Here is a 7283-nt window from a genome sequence, read left to right as displayed (position 1 = left end):
GACTATAGTGTCCACAATGGCTAGGGCCCTTAAGGAATCGTCCACTGGAAGCCGGAAGTACTTAAATTTTTGAGCTTATTACGTCAAGGAAGCCCTGATATGGACAAACGTCATTCTTATTTTGATATATTGAATCCCCTTATTGATTAAACCTTTCATGAGCGTAGGCATGTACAAACCTGCACCCCGAATATCGCCAGTGTCGATGGCTAACATCCGTTGCTGCTGCGTAACGTCACAAAACCCAAGGATTGTCGGATGGTCGGAATAAAAAGCGTTGGTCGATGGATGTCTTGTATTTTGTTTCAAATTATATAGTGTCTTAAACTGTACCCTACTGAAATACGTTTCTTTTAATGCAGTTCCCAAGCGTGTGCAAAAAAGCCACGCCTTTCAGGAGGATATTACTCGAAAACAGCCATAAGCTTCGAGCAAGCCATATGCCGTTTCGCACAAACACAACTGCGACGGCCAACGATCAGATAAGGAGCGCTTGCAAAGTAAGGGATGCAGATTTTGCATCTAAAGCGGCACCTAGGTGCACGAACGGCATCTGGGTACACATATCGGCGGATCCACTGTATCGGTGACGAGGCTCCCTCGGAGGCGATGTCCGCGGGTCAAAGGCAAACGGTGAGTCGTTCAAATGTATGTCGTCACTTGACTTGGACGAGCTTGGTGAATCGTAGCCACGCTCCATTTTCACATGCGGGTCAAACAGAATCGGGCTGCACCCGTTCTAAATACAACTCTTGACATCGTTTTTAGAAGGCCTAGCTGTTGGTTTCGGTTTCGCTACATAATCAAACCAATTGACGATTCGGGCGAAGAGTGGGCGGACGTAGTTGAGTATCGTTGGCACAGCGTCGCTCTTCAGCTTACGAGCTTTCTGTCGGCTTAGAGCTCAGCTCGTAGCTTTCTTCTGTGAGATGATTGCCGCATAAGCTGGATCTCGATCTTGACGGAAACCCAGTTCCGAGGCGCGGCGAAGATCCATTTTGCTCGTCACTGCACGTCTCGCGGAAAAGTGTGGAACGTCACATTATGGCTCGCATGTGCTGCCCGGTGGTTGCGGCACCCAAGCGTGCAACAAAAAAAGAGTTCACCCATCCACAAAACAAGTCGAGCGCAACAACAAAAACGAAGCACGCTGCGGCGTTCACTCGCAGCGTGCTCTGTTGTCCCTCATGTCCGGGACAACACCTTCGGCAGCCTTGTACGCGACTCCCCAAGGCATTCGAAGGGTTCATATTACCGAGGCTTCCATCATTGAACGTGCACTGCATGCCTGAGCCCGTCACAATCAACAACTTCCCGGAGTCTCGATACTCTAGGCGTCCAGCTGAAGCTTCGACGCCAGCCACCCAGGCATCCACGACATCATCCACGACGTCGTGCGGGAGGAGATCAGGAAACTACTTTCTGTCATTAGTTTCCCGGCTTTATTTTGATTGCCGAGATCGTTTCGGAACAAGTACAGGCATATGAACTGGAGACTACTGCGAGTGAAGTGGCAACTGACGAACCGAGGGCGACTTACGCAACAATGGCACGACGACCGCCACCGGCTGCCCCTCAGTATTCAATGCCTATTCAATGAGACACCCCGACCCCGAAGCATTCCCAACACCGGGTGTAGGTCTGCGCTGAACAAAGTACACCAAGGAAAACGGTGGTGTTGACAATGGCCGATCGAAAACCACTCTAGTACCACTGCATGAGGCCGACCATGCCTACCGGAGCTGCCTGTACCAGTGAATTGGCCTGCGAGGGTTCGTGCCGATTGACCCTCGACCACGTCTCGAGAAGCGACCGCGGGACAGTGAGGATTATCTTCGGCGGCCTTTGTCCCTGTTGCCGGCATTACCCCGAAGCTCCTGATCCCCATCACCTCGACGGGAGGTAAGCACGACAAAGTAGGCGAGCGGCAACTCAATGACAGCTGATTTGGTGTTCTTTTTCGTCCAAGGACAATACCTAATAATTTGCTGACAAGAATTATCTGTGTCCACTCCACGAAGCATCCAATTTCCAACTTTGAGAGAGAATGCCATTGAGTGACTTGAAGAAATAGAATGGTTGATTGTTCTCAAAAATGGACCCCAAGCATCACCCGACTTCACTTTGCCACACGAGACTTACACAGGTTTCAGTGGTCGCGAGATGCAGAAGAAATCTTCATTACGAAATGGAAGTGAAATGGCTTGGATAGCAAACAAACATTGTCGCCAGCCGTCTTGTCAATGGTACAGCAAAAGGCACAGCCATGTAAGAAATACATGCCCGAGCTTGTTGCACTGACGCAGAACACTACCAGGAAAATTTGCGGATGAGAAGCCAGCCCTGCAGCTTCAGTACATCAGATGTCATTGGCCGCACATGACGTATGATTACAAGACGGCATCAGTCAGTCAAAGTTGCCACTCAACCAAACTGAACACCGACGTGCCAGGAGCGCCATCCGACAACAAGGAGCACAGGTACTACGACTGAACACCTAACACGAGACTGTCGCAGAAAGAACTCGTTATGGAACCATTTGCTAAGAATCAATAATTATGTAATCAAGTGGAAATAAACGTATTTGATATACTAACCAAAGAAACATATTTCCGCTTGCCTTTACGCCTTCAAAGTCTATACACCAAGAATTGTGTTCACTGTACGCGCTGGACCTTTTTGAGGACACTCGCATCTTTGACCTTTCAATATTAATTAATAGGACATACCAGACTGGCAGACTTGTTGCATGGGGCTGCACTCGTTCCACCTTGTCTGAACTTGTGGTGCATCCGAAAACCAACTCCAGTGATGTGAAAATGTTATTAATTAATTCATTCCCTCCAGGGACTTCTGTAGGCATTGCAGAGAGGATACTTAAAAATACACAGATAATAACATCAAAGCATACTGACATTAATGAGCACAAGACCGGGCCCAGCTACCGAAAGTAAGTACTACACTCGTAAGAAATAATTATCGCTGTAACTTGTTAATTGCAAAAGCAAACACACCTCTGAGCATCTAATTTAATAGTATGTGTTGATGCATTGTAATATAGCAGGACACGTCCTATACGTCTGACATAATAGAGTGAATAAACCCTTTGCGAAACCCCCTCAAGAAACACAGCTGTCGCCATTTTTTTTTTTTTTACATAAAGCACACGAATGGGCCCCAATTCACGTTGAATGCTAATGCAGCATTCGATTCCAATAGGCGCTGAGCCGAGTTCACAGCGATGGCTGACATAACATTCGTGTCAAAAAAATGCCCAAAATATAAAGGCCTTAGATAATTAGAGTAGTAGCTGCTGTAATTTGCTTTATCAGAATATGACAAACGGCAAAGGGCATACCGTCTCGGTGAGCCAATATTCACGTTGGAGAGAGGCAGATGACGACTTATCATCAGAGTGCTTGTCTGCACAAATTTGTCACACAGCTTCACTCCGTCTCTCCGAATGGCTCGAGGGGGCTATAGCAGTTGCCCTTTTCAAAGTTACGGTGAAACGAAGTATACGCTCCGTGCGGGAACTATAGGGGGCGGTTTGAAAAACGCGTGTAGCGCCTCTACCGGAGGATCTGGCGTTCGACAGTGAGGCACGTTCAGCGGACTGCGGCGCCTTTTCGCATGCCAAGCTGTGGCGGCGGAAGCGCGCACAAACGGAAGCTGATACGTTGATGGTGACGTCGCATGAGTGCTGCGACAGACAAAAAAAAAAAAAAAGCATCTAGGTGTACTCCGCTTATTATTTATTGAATTTGAGTCGTTAATAAAGGTAATTTGTCTAGTTGCGGTCGAAAAAGGGGTTTGAGCAATTTCCCGCAAAGCAAGATGGCCGCCACCATAATTTCGCTCTGTGGGAAATTTGTTTCGCTCGTCGCTGCAAACGTAGGACTGTACATCCCGTACAGTCCTACGTTTGCAGCGACGAGCGAAACAAATTTCCCACCGAGCGTAATTATGGTGGCGGCCATCTTGCTTTGCGGAAAATTGCTCAAACCCCAAATCCAATGTTGAACCCAAAATGTTGTGTTACAACCAGGCTGTGCGAAATGCAGATTTGGACCCAGGTTCTCGGACATGACCGTAGCTTGACACGACACTTATTATACCAAAAATAGGTGGAATATGGAAACCAGGTGGAAATTTGGTTCGGGCGGTGGAACTGAATGGGAACCAGTTTTGACCGTGAAAGCGCTGTCAGGAGAATACCACTCGTCGTGGGAGTTGGAGACTGCATAGGTAGGAAGGGACTAGTGGGGACTATACTTTTAATTGAAACAGCTTTACAAAAGGTGGTTCCAAAGACGAGAAAAGAAAGTTGGCCAAAGACGGTTTGGCCGTCAAAGGCTTATGTGGTCAACTGTTGTGTAATAACCTGGTTGTGCGAGGTGCCGATTTCCGGCAGACAGGTACTTGGGCATGACCGTAATATGACACAACACTTATTATACCAAAAAGAGGGGGAACAGCGAAACCAGGTGGAAATTTGGTTCCAACGGCGTAATTGAATGGGAACCGGTTTTAACCGTCAAAGGCTGTCAAGAGAATACCACCCGTCCTGGGAGGTGCACACTATACAGGCAGAAAGGGACGAGTGGACGGGACTTTTAGTTCGAATAACTTCGCAATAGGTGGCTCCAAAGCTGAGAAAAAAGAAAATGTTGTCTAAAGGACTCGGGGTGTTGGCGTTTCCACGTCCAAAAGGAGGCTGATCAAAAAAGGAAGCACACCATATAAACTTCTATACTCAAGCATCGATTGTTTAGTGATTCCAAGTTTCATAGTAGCTTTCTTTAGATTCATATTTGTCACGTTTTGGATCGTCCGATTCCTTCTTCACGATGGGGACGACACTTCTCGGGAGGGCACTCCTCCAACAAAATCGGCACTGCATACCCGCGAGTGTGGAATGGCATTTCAGTTCGTTACATCGGCGCTAACATATGTAGGCGTTAGTGGTACGACAACAAACGCAGAACGCAAAGCGGCAGTGTAGAATATGTCAGGTGTTCCGACACAAAGGCAGACATGTTCGGGAGACCAAATTTCTCGCGTCGTACGGTACGGGTCCATCGTTGTCGCTGTCTTGCAAAACATCGGCGAAGAGAAAAACTGTGAAACTTTGTCCTCACGAAATACGACGCATAGCTATTGGAGCACTTACCGACGCAGCAGTTCATGGTGTCAACCCAGAGCAACCGCACCTCTCCAACTTCAATGCGTACCAGTGTACGCGACGTGGTTTTGTTTCGCTGGGGTTCTGACTGCCTACCTTCGGTAACGGCCGCGCGGCGGCGCGCCGGTCGCGTTGCACGGCGTGTATTGGTAGCCCATACTTTTGAAAAAAAGTCTATTGAAGAGACTGAAAGGAATGGTAGTCAACATTTTTTAACAAGACTTCTTTTTGGGCAAGCGGTGAACACAAATATGAATCATCTTGTCCACGTAATTAGAAGAAGTATATAATTGACCGACGAATACATTGCATAGTTACGAAGAGGGAAACAGCGCCAAAAGTACGGAAAACAAAGAACGAGGAATACAGAGACCGAGCGCTGCCTGACAACGGGTTTATTTCTGGAAAACCACCTACCGGCATTAAAACACACACAGACAAACACACATTGTATCATCGCCTAAGGGAACGTGTCACAGCTCTCCAAGAACAGGTTTTCCTTATCGAAGAGCGCAATCGAGGGAGCACTGACGCCCTCACCAGTACTTCGAATTGTAATAAGCCTACAATATTTCGCGAGTCACGTGCTGACTGTGCCAAGCAACAATCGTCGTCTTTTCGAAAAGAGGGGAGCACCCACATTTATCACAATGAATTGCCAAATTACCCGAACGTGAAGATCTTATCGAAAGTACGCCGACCGCGCACAGCACAAACTCCTTCTTGAGCTTCTTACCACAGCCGAGTTTTTCCGGACGACCCCTATCAACCTTAGCACTTTGACCCCTCGGCTGTGGTAAGAAGCAAAAGAAGGAGTTTGTGCTGTGCGCGGTCGGCGTAAAGATCGCAAGAGCATCCTCGCTAAAAGTTGCTGTGATATTGCAGTTACCTAGGGCTGAAACGAATTTCCCTAGGCCCTACGTCCGACGCATACATTTTGCGTCGATTCTCAAACATCCTAACGTTCAAACAAAGCTAAGAGAATGCAAACATATTATGCTAGAAGACTAAAGTTCTATCGATCCTCGAACACATCCGGCAATCCGAGTACCGGTACGGCGATACGGCTGATGCTGTCTCACAGGTGATCGAGGGTGATCTTGCGCAAAAAGGGTATCAAGTCTCATTACTTTATATTTTCACATTATACTTGCGTCAGCGAGCACGAACAAGCCCGAAGTCGTCGGAAAGCAGCTGCACATCACTGCTACCACGCACCGACAAACTCGCATCCGCCAGCTCTGTGCGCTGCCATCTTACCGGTGACGTCACGGCTCTTGTGAGGTCACGTGACGAGTGGTCACTTTTGCGTACAACATGGCGGCAACCGGGGGGGGGGGGGTGCCACTTCTGAACTCCCGGTTTATCACGCTAAGTCCCTCTACCTCGTTGGCTACATGGCAGAAAGCTCATAGATGGATACGGTTCCCTCCACGAGTGGTATGGATGTGGTTCGTTGCACGAGTGAAATGGATGACCATATCCAAAGGCGCCGACGTACTCTGACAAGCAGGGTACAGAAAAAAGGGTAAACAATGAGAGAAAGATCCATTAGTGAATTCTTAGGGATTGCGTTAGCATGACCCTTAAAACATACCACACACTTTTATTTTGGGAAACGCTAACACTGACCCGTAACGAGGCCAAACAGAGTCAGCAGAAAATAGAGGACGCAAAAGAGAAAGCCAATCAGAAAGTGAAAACAGAAAAGTGAGGAGGCCAGCGTTTGCGATTCCCAAAGGAGGACGTGTGTTGCGTTTTCTAAGTGTCATGCTCACGCATTCCCTAAAAATTCAGCAATAAATATTCTTGAATTTTTTTTTTTCTTTACCTCGGTTTCTTCCGACGAAAGGAATGAAGGAATGCTTTGCGCGCAAAGAATCTCGGAGGCCATGGAAGGGCAGCCCAACATGCCTCCGCGCGTCGGAACACATAGGCACCGTGCCGTGCATCGGGTTTTATTGCTTTTCATGCCGATACTAACAATTTGAAGAAACAAATCGTCAACAGAGACGAAATTCGCGCAAATGTTGGTGCAGTCAAGATACGTGGTTCGGCCCCCCGAAAATGGCGAGAGCGGGAAGCAAGGCCAGAGAAG

This window comes from Ixodes scapularis, unplaced genomic scaffold (assembly GCF_016920785.2).
Source record: "Ixodes scapularis isolate PalLabHiFi unplaced genomic scaffold, ASM1692078v2 PGA_scaffold0__279_contigs__length_252992795, whole genome shotgun sequence".
Taxonomy (NCBI): domain Eukaryota; kingdom Metazoa; phylum Arthropoda; class Arachnida; order Ixodida; family Ixodidae; genus Ixodes; species Ixodes scapularis.
This window is presented reverse-complemented; position numbering follows the sequence as displayed.